At 45.9% G+C, this 18,445-nt stretch overlaps 1 protein-coding gene across 24 annotated transcripts in view; it reads right to left on the reverse strand.

Annotated features, from left to right (window-relative positions):
* LOC105464069 (TSC complex subunit 1) overlaps positions 1-6,626 on the reverse strand; it is a 54,714-nt gene extending 48,088 nt beyond the window's left edge. For 10 of the 24 annotated variants that reach the window (XM_071078528.1, XM_071078533.1, XM_071078524.1 and 7 more), the window contains exon 1: positions 5,843-5,944. The gene's annotated coding sequence lies outside the window, so the exon portion shown is untranslated. Of the gene's footprint in view, positions 1-5,485; positions 5,508-5,541; positions 5,565-5,727; positions 5,752-5,842; positions 6,006-6,488 lie in introns of those variants that run through there. The other 14 variants (XM_071078529.1, XM_071078534.1, XM_071078527.1 and 11 more) reach the window with 9 other exon arrangements.
* Positions 6,627-18,445: the final 11,819 nt, after the last annotated feature.

Below are 18,445 nucleotides of genomic sequence, written 5' to 3' on the forward strand. Positions count from 1 at the left end.
CCTACCCAAGATGCATTATGAGCTGTGAGAGCCAAGAGGTATATATACCTTTTGAAAATACTAGTGGCAGACACCTAAGATGTCTTTAGAAAGGGTTTATCTAACTTTTCAAAAACAAGTGCTGTGATATGTGGCCTAGACACTACCCCTCCACGACTCCTCAGGATTGTAGGTAACGTCAAATAGGTGACTGCAGATCAATTGGCCTAAGATAATTTTGTACACATTTGTCTATGATGTAAAAATGCACTACATGTGTAAATGAAGGCGGATGTCTCTTCACTATAACTTGTTTTCTATATCCAATTTTTTATCCATAAAAATTCAAGGACAATTCAGACACAGGTCCAGGCACGGACGGACTATTTTATTATCAGGTACAGTTAGATAGAGCAGAAACGTTACACCGTTAGGTTAATGCTCTGCTCTGGCTCAGGAATTCTCAGGTGACTTCTTAGGGTAATATTCTATCAAGTGAACCAAGGCACCTTCAGCACAAATGCATCTAAAAAGGGTAAGATACTTGCTCCCATTCTCTCTTCCTATCAGTGCCTAGAAGGAAGGAGAAAAGGGTAGGAAATAACTACTTACTATGTGAGAGTAAAACAGCTGATGGTAAAACCTGCCAACACGTGTAGTCATGTGTGATTTAAAAGGTCTCAGCAGTGGGAGTCCCTCTCAAGGACAAACTGGGGTAGGAGAGCTCCAACTTGCCAGATTCTCCATTCAGAATTTCTGCCATTAGGGGCCTTGATAGATGGTTTGCTAAAGCTTACATCCTATCGCAAAGGTGAAGAATCTTCTAGTAACTTGCGTATCAGGCCAGAGCTTGATTGTGCTAAGGCATATCTCAATAATGCTTATGTTTTGACTTTCTATTAACAGGAACAACACTATTTACTAAGAAAATACAGGCTGAACAGATACTATGTATATTTCAAAAAGATACTACCCAGAGCTTCTCCTAAAAGAAATATAAAGCAAACTGTGAGATATCTTTAGGTTTCAGGTTTACAGGACCGAAATAGAAGTATTCTAGGGAAAAAGGGTGTAGTTTGATAGTCTAGGGCAGTGGTTCTCAAAATGTGGTCCTGGCACCACTAGCAGGAGCATCACCTGGGTATTTGTTAGAAATGTAAATTCTCAGGCCTTTCCCCAGATCTCTGAATTAGATACTTTGGGGGTGGGGTCTTCTAGGCAATTCTGATGTCCACTAAAGGTTCAGAACCACTGGTCTAGGAAGAAGAAGGATGAAGGTAAAAAACATTCATTCATTAATATACCTCCGTTGAGGTTCAAAAGGAAAAAAATATATATCGTGCATAAACCTTGGGAAGAAGGCTCAATGGAATTCTCCCAGGTGCTAAAGGTACCAGCACAGACCGAACGCCAAGCCTGACAAGCACTTAGCAGATTACATACCTGGGTATACTACAGAAGTTTAACAAAATAATTTATAACCCAGACGGTACATAAGGCCACCTTCTGACTTGGGCCCTTCCTGCCTACTAGTTAAAAAACAAAAAAATTGTTTTTAATAAAGCCTAAGTCCATTTTTAGAGCAGTAATCTATCTAAAATGATCAGCTGGGTTTCAAGCTGGGTCCATAAAGTCCCTGAAGCCATATCCAAAATTCCATGTCTGTATGAATTTTTTTGGTGATGATGGGACATGAAGGGTAGAAGAGAAATTTGGTCCATAGCTTCCCACAGATTTTCAGAGGGGAACTGAGTCCACACACCTTCCCACCACCACCAAAGTTAAGAACTACTGACCTGACCTGTGAGTTAATTTATGAGGTCAGCAGATGAAGCAGTTTATCACAGAGGAAGACTAAATGTTTGGGCTGTGGTGTCAACCAAAAAGGTTCATATTCCAGCTCAGCCACCGAATAAGTAACTTTAGGCAACTTACTCTAAGCCTGTTTCGTCCTCCCATGCTGCCTCTTAAGGCTGTAAGAAGTTAATGGGGAATCAGACATGTAAAATACCACAGTGTTTGGCACATGAGTACTCAAAAAATGTAAACTTTATTGTAACAATATTACTACTTAACAAAAATGTATTGCTGGGTACATAATGCTTAGCAGTCTATCCATTTAACAAGTGCTATTTGAAACACTGATAAAACCATTGTGTAACTTAAAATGGATACAGTTCAAGTTTGTTACTATGCTCTGTGAACTACTCAAAGTAGCAGTCTTAATTATTGCAGACATTAAGGTCACTGCCTCTGCTCTTCCTACAGCTCCCCTCTGTGTCTTCCATCACATCACCAACAGAAGGGCAAAACTGTCCTTTGTCACTCAAACACTTCCCGGCCTCTACTGCCATCATATTTACTTAAGAGAGTGACCTGTGAGTTGTAGGGCAGTAACTACTATGCTTTATCTTGGACTAAAGCACAGTTTTCAAGGCATTTTACTTACTAGGTGTAAATCTGAATTAATTCAACTGTAAAAAGTATTGTTACCTTTTGCTGATTCCCTGTCCATAACAAAAGTTAGCACTGAACAAGAGAAAGGACAAGAAACTGACAAGGTCCTGAGACAGTATATTTTATATACAGCGTGTAAAATTTGAATTTTTATTCTCCCCCATGAAAACAGACATAAGGTTACTAAATTCTAGCAACTACAGGCTTAAAAAGTAAACCAGAGAAAGAATAATCTCAAATTGTTGACAGTTTACCTCTTTCAGATGAACTTAAATGGAGAATGAGTATTTCATGCCATCCAAATTATATTAGTTACCAATTCATGATCTGAGGTTAAAAAAAACAAACTCAGTGTTTGAGTGTATGCTACATAGACACACTTCAAGCAAACAGCCACAGATTTTAATGCTACTAAGTACACTTTCTTTCATGCCTTCGGCTACTTAAATGACAAAACCAATGCAAAGACTAACCTTTCAGAGATTTATAGCATGGGAAACTTATAGGGAATTACCTTTTTAAAAAGTATTATGATGTAAAGGAAAGGATAAATGCTAAACAGATCTTCACCCAACAGGGTAGGCGCAAAGTCACCAATTTGCTTGGTTATTACAGAACCATTAACACGTTGCCTCAATCGATTTAGTCAAAATGTTTAAATGACACCCCAAAGGACTTTAAATCACAGAAATGTAGGCCTAGAAATACTCATTAATTTACATTCCAACTTTTACTTCACCGATGAAGACACTGAGGCTCAGAGAACTTAAGTGACCCACTGAAGGTCAAAAGCTATCTGACTCTTTAGGAGAGCCTGAAATGGTTGAGATATTGCTGTATGTGGCTCATCGGCATTCAAGAATATCCAATTAATTCCAGGAAAAGCTAATTTTAGTTCACTATGGGCCTGGAACCCAGAAATAAACATAGCTGTAGCCTAACAAACTTCAAATGAAGACAGAGCTATAAGATCAAGTCGGCTCTAATTCAGAGCCCAAAATTCACCCAATACTACATACATAAGAGGCCAGAAGCTATTTTAAGAAATACCTCTGCGATAAATAATAAATGAAAATAGCCAGATTGATACTTGAAGCCAGTGGTCCTCAACCTCTGGTGCACATCGGAATCAGTCTTCTTCCAAAATACATACACAAGGTGTCCGAATATGTAGGTCTACCTACTATAGTGCCAAATATCTGTACATCGAGGTTCTCATGAGCACTATGGTGTCAGATCTCTTGTTTCCAGCAAGTTCATTATTCTGCAAACATTACATACAGAGGTATATATTAGATTTGCCCTAGTAAGACTGTTAAGTTTCATCTCACGAGTGAAACCAGGCATGCACAAAAGGCATCATATTACACCACAACAGTAGCAGTATCAGTTTTTACTCTTAATCCAGTGAGGAAGAGGACAACTGAGTCACAGGACTTGAAGCACTCTAATTTTACGAAACAAAAAGGCCGGTAGCCACCTGCTTTCTAACCAGGAATTCAGGAACATCCCAAGCGTTTATGACACCAGGAAATGTATGAAGCAGAGAAAGTTTACATCATCTGCCCTTCTAGGCACGTGACGTAAGAGTGTTTTGGATAAGATATTAACTTTAGTAAGAGGATATTTTCTGTTTACATCTTCTATAAATACCCCTTAAGTTTACACCAGGTGGTTAGAGGAAGATTCTGCAGCTCCCCAGGGCAATAGCAAAGAATGTTTCAGTGTTTCTGAGGAGCCTCATTTGCCTGATGCATGACTGTTAAAGGTACATTTCCCTACACGACCCTAAATCAGTTTTCACATTTGCATATTCCAGGTTTACTCAGGAATGCTCAACTTAAGAATCACAGGTGGTTGCTTGGTAAATCAAAGGCTCCCCAAAGATTAGGTTTTATAATGCTTCCCAAAATTTACAGCTCCACTTTGCCAGGCTGTTTGAATTCAGATGACTCCAAGTTGATCCCAAAATTATAAATCAAAGTATCTCAGAAGAGTATTATTCCATTTTAGCACTTTTATAGCTTACTCTATGCAACGTGAAGTGTTATTTCTATGCTTTCTATTTAAAAAAAAAAAAGAAAAAGAAAAGCCAGCAAGGATTTTAGCAGGACTTCTTTCTGCAGTAAACTCATCAGTTTTATTAAAATATCAAGTACTTTTTAGCCTAATTTAGACTAACAAATTTACATGCACAACACTGCCATCCCAAACAAAAGCTAAGGCGGATAAGCCAAGTGCATCCCCCCACTTTAACATTAAACAGAACACAGGTGCATAAACCGTGGCTAAATGATAAATTTTAACACGTACAGGTCAGCTTTGATCCAATAACAGATAAATTTAAGAGTCATATCTTTGGAGTCAGTCAGATTCCAGCAGTTTCAGTCCTGGCTCAGATACAATCGGGGTGTGATCTTACGCAAAGTACCCTGCTCTCTCCGGGCCTCAGTTTCTTCATTTGAGAAAACTGGAGGTGTTAATAGTGGCTGCCTCTTCTCTTTGTCGTGAGGACCAAAGGAGATAATGACTGCTAGGCACCTCCACAGTGCCTGGCACACAGAGAGCAAGCACTCCATTAACGTTAGCTGTTGTTCTTAGTTAGGAGGACCGCGTCCCCTCCCAAGTCCCCACCACAAATCCAAAACACACAAAGCAAAACTCTTTAACAGGAAACACAAAGAAAGAGCTTTAATTCTACAAGGTCCCTCCGACTGCAGGCTCTTCATCCTCCAGTTCCTCAAATGAATGAATGAACGCCTAGGAGTGGCTCTGCAAATAGCTGTCTCTTAGGAATCACCTTTGCCGACTTTAAGGTAACTGTCTTTCACCATCAATTAAACACCCACAAGTACACCCAGAACGAGGCACAACAGTCATGCAAATTTCAGCGGAGACACCGAGTCCGGGCGAGTCCTTGATCCCCACAGGCAACCTCCATTCATTCTCCACGCCCCTCTACCCCGACCCCTCTCTTTAAGTTCTAGGACCAGCCCTACACTCGCGACCCTTCCCCTCCCGCCAAGGGTCTCTACCGTGCCCTCCGCACCTAGCGTGAACCTGTCACCCCACCAAGTGAGGGGCTGACGAAGGGGCCCACCTCACCCCTGCCCGAGGGACCGAGGCCCGGGGTGCAGCCGTCCCCTCGGGCGCCAAGGAGGGGCGAAGTGCCCGGTCCGGCTCGTCTCTCCTCCCCACAGACCCGCCAGTCCCGGCCGGGCCCGCCGGAGATAGCGCGTAATAAGAGGGAGGGGAGAGCTCTCCGACCCCCCCCTTCCCCGGGATCCCTACCAAGCAAGTGAGCCTCTTGCTCCAGCCCCTCCGAGCCTCCCCGACTGGAGGCATGGTGCCGAGGCTGCCCCAGGAAGCCCCCATAAAAAGGAGGGGGAGACACCCCCATACTCACCCACCGTCTCCTCCCCCTCAGCTGTTTACCTCACAGTCCCTCCAGCCTACAGGGCGCCGCCATCTTGGACGTACAGCACCTCCCCCGTCGTGAAAGGGCCAAGGCCGTCGGCGGCCTCCGCCACGAAAAAGAGTCCCCCTCCAGCGCTCCCCTCCTTCTCGAAAGGAAGGACAGACGGCCGCGCTCGGCAACCTCGCCGGAAGGAAGAGGCTCTCCCACTCATAACTCACAATGCGGGTTGGACGAGAAAAAAAAAGCAAGGAGGGTTTTAATGGAGGGGGCGGGGCCAGGCGGAAGGATCCCGAAAGGAGGCTGCTAAGAGATCTTGTGACTCCGCGAAGGAGGCAAAAAGAAGGGCCGGCGCGGCGGGAGGAGCCAAGCGAGAGCCCAAGGGGCGGGGCGGGTGGTCACGTGACTGGCGGGCGGAGGGACACGGCGGAGAGGCGTAAACAAGCTGGAGGAGGCTGGGTGTGGTTCGAGCGCCCTCCCCTTTGCACCCCCCGAGTCGTTTCTGCCCTTCGCTTGCCTGGCGACCCCCGAGGGTCTCTCTGTGGGCGGCCACAGAGCAGCGATCCTGTTTCCCAAGGAGCCGCTGGGGCCCGCGTGGGTGAAGGGCCTACTTGGGAGCCTTGGAGTTGCGGCTCACCTAGGAAGGGGCGGAAAGCTGGGGGCCAGGGCAGCCCTCCTTCCTGGGCTGAACATTTGCAGAAACCCGCCTCCGGGATTGCGGGGGACCGCCCTGGCGTCTGCCTTCAGGTAGCTCACACTTCACACCTAGTCATGACATCTAGGGAAAACCAGCCCTAGTAGGAGGCAGCTTGAAAATCAGAAGGCCTTATTGCGTTTCCTGCTGAAACAAGGCTTTAGGTCCTCCAAGCCTCAGTTTCTTCCTCTGTGAAATGGGCATAATGACATCTGTGACGTGAAGAATCAAGGAGATGAAGTATGGACAGCGTTTAGACCAGAGCCCTGCGCCTAGTAAATGCTCACTCACTAGGTAGGTGGCCGTTATTGCGAGCCTGAGTATGATGGGCTCCATCCAGCACGAACACAAAAGCTCTGGGAGAGGAGGCAGAGCGAGATGAAGTCGAACTGCGGGATATGAAAGGCATTTTGAAGGAGTAGGCATCAGGCTGGGTTTTAAAGGAAAGGTAGGTTTTATGAAATATTAGGTTGGTGCAAAAGTCATCACGGTTTTTGCCATTAAAACCGCGATGATTTTTGCACCCACCTAATAGAACCAGGCGAGGCGGCTGGGGAGAGGCTATTCCAGGCAGAGGGAACCAAAGGAGCAAGAGCCTAGGGACGAAAAGGTGCTGGGTGGGTTATGGGAATAACAGGTTTTGTCATGGGAACCAATTGGGTCACAGTGCGGGACAACCATAGTTAAGGGGGGCCAGATGTGTCAGTAGCCAGCACCGTGGCTGTTGTCAGAATTCGGAGCAGGCCCTGGATGGTACTGGGTAGGGCCGCCGCTGGTCAGTATAGGGCCTTTGGTGAGACTTAGAAAAATGGCACCCCTGGGTTGTGTTTTGGCCCCTGTCCACCAGCCCCAAACCCTCCTGCGCCCTTGAGCAGTGGACAACCTTTATAAACATAGGTCTAGAGCCATGAAGGCTTAGGAGGGAGGTGGAAATTGAGCTGTTTCCTCTGTTCTAACACAATCGCTGGGGGGAAGCTAAGAGTTCTAGATTCAAACAGACCAGAGTTTGAATGTAGGTTTCATCATACTAACTGGATGAGCCTTAGTCTCCTTACCTGCAACATAGGGCTAATAACAATGGTAGCTCATGGGGATTTGGGGTGAATTCAGTGAGACATTAAGCTCTAAGTTGCACAGAGCCTACTCCAGTTAATGTTATTTTTGATAACTGTTACGTGCCAGCTGTCAGCGTTCATCACTTCCAGAAACGGATCCACCAAACACTAAATTCTTCTGTGTCACCACCCGAGCATAGTCTGCATGGGGTCCAGAGATGGAATGGTCGAGGGAAATGGGGAAGGATCTGGGTTCTCTCAGTTCCACGAATCTGCAAACTACTTCACAGAAACAAACTCGTCCCTTTGCATTCACACCAGGGCAGGGATTCACATGTCTTCAGAGATTTCTGAGACCACCAGTGATGAGAGACCTAAGGAGGAGGGCAGGGGGAGCAGCGCTGCTCTGGAGCTCTGACCCAGGAAGTCCCCCAGACCCTGACCTTCCTTGGTTCCATGACCTCATCCTGCAGGAATGCGTTCTGCCATAGAGGAGAGCAGCCATACACAGAGCTCATCAACTGCTCGCTCTGCAGGGGGCCATAACCACATTGTCACTGTTTTCTACACTGTCTGGAAGAAGAATGGTCATTGTTATCTCATTACGGACCACCGGTGGCTTGCTAGAAGAGGCCGAAGATGACAGGCAAAGACAGCTCTACCGCCGTCTTCCGCCACTTACCAGGCTGGGCCACCAAGATGCTTTCTGCTTCTCTGGGGTTGATTTTTGTCGTTTGCTTAACAGACACTATTCAGACCACTACCTTCCACACAGCACCCTGGAGCCTCCCTGTGACGGGGCTTCCTGGCTGGCCTGTCTGAGCAGGAAAGGGCTGAGCCCTGCGTAGGCAGGCATGCTGACGGGATGCATGTGGTGGGGGACATCTGCTGCATTTGGCTGTGTGACATCTCCCCCTGGCCTTCTGAATAGGTGAACCGCCCTTCCTCGATTCTTTCAGTGCTGATGGTCCTCACAGTCACAGTACCAGCCCCAGGCCACAGCAGGTGGACCAGGCCTGGCCAATCTGAGATGCCCATCATGGAGGTTGTTAAAAGAAAACTTAAGTTCAATGAGATGAAATTTAATTGAGCAAAGAAAAAAGAGAGAAAGAATTCACGAATGAGGCAGCCTCCAGAATCACAGCAGATTCAGAGAGACTCTAGGGGTCAGAACAAATTTATAGACAAAGTACAGTGGCCTGGCGCAGTAGCTCACTTCTATAATCCCAGCACTTTGGGAGGCCAAGGCAGGTAGATGGCTTGAGGTCAGGAGTTCAAGACCAGCCGGGCCAACATGGTGAAACTCTGTCTCTACTAAAAATACAAAAATTAGCCAGGCATGGTGGCAGGCACCTACAATCCAAGATACTTAGGAGGCTGAGGCAGGAGAATCACTTAAACCTGGGAAGTAGAGGTTGTAGCGAGCTGAGATTGTGCCACTGCACTCCACCCTGGGCAACAAAGTGAGACTTGGTCTCCAAAAAACAACAACAAAAAAAACAAAACTAAAGTGATGTACAGGAGTCGGAAGTGAGGTACAGAAACAGTGAGATTGGTTGCAGCTCGGCGTTTACCTTATTTGAACAATTTGAACGCTCAGCAGTCTATGAGTGGTTGAAGCATGGCTGCTGGGATTGGCCAATACTCAGCTATTGTTACAGGTGCATACTACTAAGTTAAGTTTTCAATTTTGCGTGCCTGTTAAGCGGGGTTACCGTTCGTCCACAAGGACTCAAATATATAAGTACGGAGTCCTTCTCAGGCCATATTTCATTTGCTTTAACAAGCAGACATGGTTGGTCTAGAGTGGACCTGTGACTTGAGCTGGACTAGAGTGCTCCTCTGGGTCTTTAGAGATGGGTGTTTTTTTTTAAAAAAAGCAATTTTTTTCTTTCCTTTGGGGTCACTAAACTGCGATGAGGAAGCTGTGGCCTCTCCCTTCCCCTGTGCTACAGCAAGGTGTGTGACAAGTCGAGTTAAAGAGTGAAAGAGACGGAAACAGAGATGGAAAGAGAAATTCATACCGCTATCTTCTGCATTTCCAGAGTCCCTGAAACCAGCTTTGCCCTGGCCTTCCAAGTTCCATGAAGTAATAACTATTTTGGCCAATGCTAGTTTCATTGGATTTCTGTCCCTCATAAACAAAAGGCCTTCTGAATGTTGTGGGATTCAGAGGCCTTTAGAAGGACACCACCAGTCAAAAATATTTCCCACTCTGTGCCCGAAGTTCATCCACTTGAATTGCTTTTTGGCTTTAGCTTTCAGCTGTCTGTGCGGCAGCCTCCTGGCCAGGTGCCCTGCCATTAGTGGGCATCCCCTACAGGATGGGGTCTGAGCTTCTGCTGGTAGTCCCCAAGGCCCTCTGCAGCCCTGGCCTCTCTAGTGCATCAGTTTCCCCTTGCTGTCTAGCACCGTGTCCTCCAGTACCAAAGAACGCCCAGAGGCTTCACACCGCCCTTCGTTGGCTCAGGCCGTCTCCTCTCCTTCCGCACCAGATGGCGTCTGCAGCCTGTGCTGGTCATTCTCCATTTGCCCTTCTCTGTCTGGACTCCCCTCTAAGCCACACCTGCTAAGCATGTCCTCTCCCTCCTCTTGGATTTCACCAAAGTGCGGCAGGGTCAGGTGAGCAAGGAAGAGCCTTCCCACCTGGCCTGGCCTGGCCGTGATGCACAGCTCCTGCTGCGTGGCCTGTCTCACCCGTGCTGTTAGTAATGGTTCCCCTCACTCACTCTTCACACTCAGAGGTGATCACAGATCCCCACAGCTCACTAGTCCTTAGGTGCTTCAGCACCTGTTTTTTTCTCTGAAGCTGCTCACACCTGTCTTTTTAATTATCCCTTGGAGGGTGCTACTGTTTCCCGCCAGGATCCCAACTGCTACAACTCCTTCTTAGAGAATCTGCCTTCAGCCCGGGCTACTCACTGTGAATCAAGCCACACACACACACACACACACACACACACACACACACACACACACACCCCGGGCTACTCACTGTGAATCAAGCCACACACACACACACACACACACACACCCTGATTGGACCTGGATCAGGGCTGAAAACCTTCCTCACACTGAACCAGCCAGATTCTCCTTCTTGAGAATTTGAACTGAGAGACCCCAATTGAAAATTTGAACTGAGAGACCCCAAGACTGAGATACATTGTGTTGGTGGAGGATTGCAACTTTACAAGGCTGCAGGGGGATCATTCAAACTGCTGTACTCCAGGAGAGGCAGATCACTTAGAAAACACCTCAAACAGGTGCCTTCGGGGGTTATGCAATAAGACGGGACTGTGCTGGTCCCTGGGGGCGGGGGTAATATGGAGTTGGACCCAGCTGTGGCCATCAGCAGCACTCTGGACAGCAGAGGTTAAGCAGGAAGAGCTACTAGGAGCCTTGCTGAGGAAGCCGGCATGCCCAGACCAGCAAGGAGCAGCTGTGGCGACAGAGAGGAAGGAGATCTGCAGGACTAACCCATTGCCCAGGAGGCCTGCTTGGGTCTGGAAGATGCCCCTGTATCTTTTCAATAAATTCCACTTTTTCACGCCTGTAATCCCCACACTTTGGGAGGCTGAGGCAGGAGGATTGCTTGGGGCCAGGAGTTCAAGACAAGCCTGGGCAACATAGCAAGACCCCATCTCTACAAAAAAATGAAAATTAGCCAGACACGGTGGCATGCAACTGAAGTACCAGCTACTTGAGTGGCTGAGGCAGGAGGATCACTTGACCCCAGAACATTGAACCTGCAGTGAGCCACGATCTTGCCACTGCACTCCAGCCTGAGTGACCGAGTAAGACCCTTCCTCTAAAAAGTAAAAATAACACACACAAAAATTCCACTTTTACCTGAGCTAGAAGATGTTCGCTTCTGTTCCTGACAACCAACACCACCATGGAGGCTGGAGGTGGCCAAGAATGCTTTCCTTTCTCCATCACCCAGATCATACCTGTTCTTCCTCCAAGACTCAACTCCAATGTGATCCCCCCCAGGAAGTCTTCTTGGGACCCCCAGGATGGCACTAAAGTCCCCTGCCCTGAGCCCACTACCCCTTCCAAATGCACACCTCCATTCCTTCCACCACACCGCCTGCTTACTCAGGTTGTGCTTATGGGCCTGTCTCCCAAGCTCTCAAGAACTCTGCTACCCCCAGGAGGTAGGATGGATAAGAGGGCCCTTGAAACCTCTACTTCAAGGTCAAAAGACAGGAACAGGCCAGGCTCGGTGGCTCACACCAGTAATCCCAGCAGTTTTTTGTTTGTGTTTGTTTGTTTTTGTTTTTGAGACGGAGTCTCACTCTGTCGCCCAGGCTGGAGTGCAGTGGCGCGATCTCAGCTCACTGCGAGCTCCGCCTTCAGGGTTCATGCCATTCTCCTGCCGCAGTCTCCTGAGTCGCTGGGACTACAGGCGCCCACCACCACGCCCAGCTACTTTTTTTTTGTATTTTTAGTAGAGACGGAGTTTCACTGTTTCACTGTGTTAGCCAGGATGGTCTTGATCTCCTGACCTCGTGATCCGCCCGCCTTGGCCTCCCAAAGTGTTGGGATTACAGGTGTGAGCCCCCACACCTGGCCAATCCCAGCACTTTGAGAGGCCGAGGCAGGTGACCCCCTGGAAACCAGGAGTTCAAGACCAGCCTGAGCATCATAATGAGACCCCATCCCTACAAAAAAATTTTAAAAATTAGCCAGGCATAGTGGTTCACACCTGTATTTCCAGCAATTTGGGTGTCTGAGGCGGGAGGATCACTTGAGCTCAGGAGTTGGAAGCTGCAGCGAGCCATGATCCTGTCACTGCACTCCAGTCTGGGCAACAGAGTGAGACTTGTCTCAAAAAAAAAAAAAAAAAGCTTAGAATAAATCTTTCAAGACTTAGGCTAAGACTAAGGCTGAATGGGAGCAGTGTCAGGGGCCAAGAGCTACTCTTGCTGCATGGCTCGGTGTCCATGGTAGCTCAAGTGCCCACAGGGCTGGCCGCCATCTTGGTTTGCTGTTATTCCAACAATTGGAGTAAAATTTATTGTCTCACAGTTCTAGAGGCTAGAAGTCCAAGATCAATGTGTCAGCAGGGTTGGTTCCTTCTGAAGGCTTGGAGGAGATCTGGTCCCTGCCTCTCCCCCAGCTTCTGGAGTTTGGCTGGCCATCCTGAGGCTCAACCCCTCCTCCTGCTTCGTTCCTTGGCTTGAGATGCATCACACTGTTCTCTGCCTTCATGTTCACACGACATTCTCCCTGTGAACTTGTCTCTGTGTCCAAAATTTCCCCATATTATAACTACACCAGTAACGTTGAGTTGGGAGCACACCCTATTCCAGCATGACCTCATTTTAACTAATTACATCTGCAGTGACCTTATACGTAGTCACATTCTGAGGAACTGCAAGTTAGGACATCAACATGTCAATGTTTGGGGGAATAAATTCAGCCCACAACAGGTCCCAAGGGCTGAGTTAGTCACATTACTATCCATGGTTTGTGCAGGGGCCCTCTCTAATTTTTTATACTTGCATTTGTTTGTTCCCTTTTTTTAATTTTTAATTTTTATTTTTTTCTTGAGATGGAGTCTTGCTCTGTAGCCCAAGCTGGAGTGCAGTGGCACAATCTCAGCTCACTGCAACCTCTGCCTCCCAGGTTCAAGCAATTCTCCTGCCTCAGCCTCCCGAGTAGCTGGGATTACAGGCACAAGCCACCACACCTGGCTAGTTTTTGTATTTTTAGTAGAGACGAGTTTCACCATGTTGGCTAGGCTGGTCTTGACCTCCTGACCTCAAGTGTGACCTCCTGACCTCAAGTGATCCGCCCACCTTGGCCTCCCAAAGTGCTGGGATTACAGGCGTGAGCCACCATACCCGGCCCTGTTTGTTCCCTTTTATCTTCATTCCCCACATCCAGTTTCCTCCTTGCACATAAGCAACCATTGCCATGCATATCATGTGTATCCTTTGGTCTGTATGTTTCCTTGCAAAATGTATATGTGTGTATTTTTAATTTATGTAAGTGGAATTATGTTATAGGTGGCAATCTGTTTCTTACTTTTCCTCCCATTCAACATCGTTATGAAGCTCCATCTAGCTGCTGAGAATTGTTCTGTAATGTGAACCTACCCTAATCTACTTTCCACTCTCTCAGGGATTGACACCCGCAGTAGCACCAGAAGTAACATTGTGATAAACATCACTGTACACTATACACTATACTCTATGCACCATACACTGCACACTATATACACTATGCACTATACATTGTACACTGTACAGTATGCACTATACACTATGCACTATGCCCTACACACCATACACTATACACTATGGACTATACGTTGTACACTGTACACTACGCACTATGCACTATACATTATGCACTATGCACTATACACTGCACTATGCACTATACACTATACACTATGCACTATGCACTACACACTACACTATGCACTATACATTGTACACTACACTATGCACTATACATTATGCACTATGCACTATACACCATGCACTATGCACTATACACTATACATTATGCACTATGCACTATACACTATGCACTATACACTATACACTATGCACTATACATTATGCACTATGCACTACACACTATGCACTATGCACTACACACTATGCACTATACACTGTACACTATGCACTATACATTGTACACTGTACACTATGCACTATACATTATGCATTATGCACTATACACTATGCACTATACACTATACACTATGCACTATGCACTACACACTATGCACTATACACTATACACTATGCACTATACACTGGTGATACACTATGCACTATACATTGTACACTGTACACTATGCACTATACACTATGCACTATACACTATACACTATGCACTATACACTATACACTATGCACTATACATTGTACACCATACACTATATACTATGCACTATACCCTATGCGCTATGCACTATACACGGCACTATGCACTATGCACTATGCACTATACACTATGCACTGTGCACTATGCACTATACATTATGCACTATGCACTACACACTATGCACTATGCACTACACACTATGCACTATACACTGTACCCTATGCACTATACATTGTACACTGTACACTATGCACTATACATTATGCACTATACACTATACACTATGCACTATACACTATATGCACTATACATTGTACACCGTACACTATATACTATGCACTATACCCTATGCGCTATGCACTATACACTGCACTATGCACTATGCACTATACACTATGCACTGTGCACTATGCACTATACATTATGCACTACACACTATACACTATGCACTATATACAGTACGCACTACACACTATACACTATGCACTACACACTATACACTATACACTATGCACTACACACTATACACTATACGCTATGCACTACACACTATACACTATGCACTATGCACCATACACTATGCACTATGCACTATACACTATGCACTATACATTATGCACTACACACTATACACTATGCACTATATACAGTACACACTACACACTATACACTATGCACTACACACTATACACTATACACTATGCACTACACACTATACACTATACGCTATGCACTATGCACTATGCACTACACACTACACACTAGGCACTATGCACCATACACTATGCACTATGCACTATACACTATGCACCATACACTATACACTATACACTATGCACTATGCACTATACACTATGCACTATGCACCATACACTATGCACTATACACTATGCACTATGCACCATACACTGCACTATGCACTATACACTATGCACTATACACTATGCACTATACACTATACACTATACACTATACACTATGCACTATACACTATACACTGTGCACTATGCACTATACACTATGCACCATACACTATGCACTATACACTATGCACTATGCACCATACACTATGCACTATGCACTATACACTATGCACTATACACTATGCACTATACTGTTCCCTTATGGATCCAGCTCAGAATTTACTTGGGATACACAACTGGGAGGAAAACTGATGGGTCATAGGGTGCATGGACTTCCTTTTTTTTTTTTCTTTTACAGACAGGTCTTGCTCTGTTGCCCAGGCTGGAGTACAGTGACTCAAACACGGCTTACTACAGCCTCTACCTCCTGAGCTCAATGGATTCTCTCCTCTAACCCCCCAAGTAACAGGATCACAGGCTTATGCCACAATGCCTGGAATTTTTTTTTTTTTTTTTTTTTTGTAGAGGCGGGTCTTGCCATGCTGCTCAGACTGTAGACTTAGTTGTTTTTTTTTTAAGTTCCAGGGTACATGTGCAGGATGTGCAGGTTTGTTACATAGGTAAACGTGTGCCATGGTGGCTTGCTGCACGTATCAACCCATCACCTAGCATTAAGCCCAGTGTGCATTAGCTTTTCCTGATGCTCTTCCTCTCCCTGCCCCAACTGGCAGGCCCCAGTGTGTGTTGTTCCCCTCCCTGTGTCCATGTGTTCTCATTGTTCAGCCCCCACTTATAAGTGAGAACATGTGGTGTTTGGTTTTTTAGACTTTTTTTTTTTTTTTTTTTTTGAGATGAAGTCTTGCCCTTCTCCCCCAGACTGGAGTGCAATGGTGCAATCTCAGCTCACTGCAACCTCCACCTTCTGGGTTCAAGCGACTCTCCTGCCTCGGCCTCCCGAGTAGCTGGGATTACAGGTGCATACCACCACGCCAAGCTAAATTTTTGTATTTTAAGTAGAGATGGGTTTCACCATGTTGGCCAGGTTGGTCTCAAACTCCTCACCTCAGGTGATCTGCCCACCTTGGCCTCGCAAAGTGCTGGGATTATAGGTGTGAGCCACTGCACCCAGCCTAGACTTACTTTTAAGATACACCACCAAATTATTCTCCAGGACACCTGCCCCAGCCTACACTTTCACTAGAACCCCACAAAAGTGTCCATATCCCTGTCCACACTTAGTGTTGACTAGCTCTTTAATTTTTTCAGTATAACGGGCTAAACGGACATGTTCTTGTTTTAATTGGCCTCTCTTTGACTTAATGAGATGGAGCATTTTCATATCCTTGTTATGAGTCTGTGGGTTACTTTCTCTATAGATTGCTGGCTCTTTTGACCATTTTCCCAGTACAATTACTATCTTTTTCTTGATTTGCTGAAGTGCCCTATGTATTCTATACATGTGTCCCTCATTGGTTATAGATATTTCTTTTTTCTTTTTTTTGAGACGGAGTTTTGCTTTGTCGCCTTGGCTGAAGTGCAGTGGCACAATCTCAGCTCACTGCAACCTCTGCCTCCCAGGTTCAAGTGATTCTCCTGCCTCAGCCTCCTGAGTAGCTGGGACTACAGGCGCCTGCCACCATGCCTGGCTAATTTTCGTATTTTCAGTAGAGACGGGATTTCACTATGTTGGCCAGGCTGGTCTTGAACTCCTGACCTCATGATCTGCCTGCCTCGGCCTCCCAAAGTGCTGGATTACAGGCGTGAGCCACCACGCCCAACTGGTTATAGCTATTTCAAGTGTCTTCTCACAATCTGTTATCTACCTATTAACTATCTATATTATGCCCCATTGGAAAAGGTCATTAACTTGGGTGTTATCAAATTCACTTCTTTTTCTTTTTGATTTACTCTTTGGGTTTTTGAGATTTTGTTTAACAATGCCTTTTCCAACCCTTAATCACACACAAAAGAAATGCTTAAGCTTTCTCTGTTTGTATGGGGTTTTTTGTTGTTTGTTTGTTTGTTTTTGAGACAGGGTCTTACTCTGTCACCCAGGATTGAGTGTAGTGGTGCAAACATGGCTCACTGCAGCCTTGACCTCCCAGGCTCAGACCATCCTCCTGCCTTAGCCTCCCGTGTATCTAAGACCCCAGGAGTGTGGCACCACACCCAGCTAGTTATTTTATTTTATTTTATTAGAAATAGGGTCTCACTTTGTTGCCCAGGCTGGTCTTGAACTTCTGGGCTCAAGCGATCCTCTTGCCTGGACCTCCCAAAGTGCTGGGATTACAGGTGTGAGCCACCCTGAGGGGCCATTTGTATGTTTCATATTTATATTGTTACAGAAAAAAAAATATATTTAAACATAAAATATATATTAAAATATATTAAAACATAAAAAATATATTTATGTTTTACATATCACTTTTAGGCCTCTGCAGAGGCCATGAAAAATGTGCCACTCAGTTTTTCTGCTAATTGTTGAAGGCTCAGCTGCCGCCGCTCTGGATCTATACCCCATTTGCAATGAAGCCACACATCTCGTGAGCCACTCCCAGCCCGTGACTAGGCACAGCAGGGGTCCTAATGCAGGACAGCTCTGAGGAGGTGTGGGACTCTGACAGTGGAAGACATGGGCTTGAGAACTCTTCATCAACCCGATCAAACCTCTCTTGGAACTGCAAAGCAGTCTGAGACTCTTCTCCCAGTCTATTGTCTCCCTATTAACTATCTATATTGTAGCTCATTGGAAAAGAGTCATTCATTTTGGTGTTATCAAATTCACTTCTTTTTCTTTTTGACTTGCACTTTGGGTTTTTGAGATTTTGTTTAGCAATGCCGCTTTCAACCCTTAGTCACACGCAATCCCCCCTTTCCTCACAGGTTTCAGATCCATATCATAGCTGAAGGCTCTCTCTGCTCTGTCCAGCTCCTCCTCTGTGTAGGACATTTATTCGAGTTTTAAAATGTCCTTCCCAAAAGTCTACTTTAGTATTATTCTAGTATGTATTTTTGAGACAGTGTCTCACTCCAGTCCAGACTAGAGTGCAGTGGCCTGACCATAGCTCACTGCAACCTGGAACGCCTAGGTTCAAGCCATCCTCCTGCCTCAGCCTCCCGAGTAGCTGGGACTACA

The sequence above is a fragment of the Macaca nemestrina genome, chromosome 14 (genome assembly GCF_043159975.1).
Source record: "Macaca nemestrina isolate mMacNem1 chromosome 14, mMacNem.hap1, whole genome shotgun sequence".
In the NCBI taxonomy this organism is placed as follows: Eukaryota; Metazoa; Chordata; class Mammalia; order Primates; family Cercopithecidae; genus Macaca; species Macaca nemestrina.